Source organism: Arachis duranensis, chromosome 8 (assembly GCF_000817695.3).
Source record: "Arachis duranensis cultivar V14167 chromosome 8, aradu.V14167.gnm2.J7QH, whole genome shotgun sequence".
NCBI lineage: Eukaryota > Viridiplantae > Streptophyta > Magnoliopsida > Fabales > Fabaceae > Arachis > Arachis duranensis.
In genome coordinates this window covers 27,637,501-27,638,074 of record NC_029779.3, presented here as the reverse complement: position 1 = coordinate 27,638,074, position 574 = coordinate 27,637,501, and positions in this window count along the sequence as shown.

The window sequence follows — 574 nt, the reverse complement described above, 5'->3', positions numbered from 1 at the left end:
CCTACAAATTCAAAAAAAAAAAAAAACAAGCACGTTATTATTATTTATTATGGTTCAAGAGATAACCACCCTGCAGTCACATATTTTTTATGAATATACTCTATACATAATTACCAACTCCTTTTTTCCTTGAGACAAAAAAACACTCTTTTTTCCTTCATAGTGTTTCCTATGGCCTATTCTTTCACTCCTATTAATCGGTCTCAACTTCTCATAAGGGGACTAAGCATTCAATTTTTTTCATTCACTCCAATGGTGTTTTATTATCTCTCAAACTTCATCCTGTTGAAATTCTTTATTTTCAAAGAGATTAAGATTTCTAATTCTCCATATTGTCCACACTTTTGCAAAGCATAAATTGATCCAAAATTGTCTTCCACATTTTGTTTCATTTTGATCACACCATGAATCAAAGAAAGTTTTTAGATCTAATCCCTTCCATATGCATTGCCTTTTCTCACCGTTTTTCCACCACAATTTACTTCGTTTAAACTTAGGACTCTTCACCTTCACCACTCTCATCTTTGTATTAAGTTTGCCAACAATAATAAACTATGTTATCATCTCCACTCTT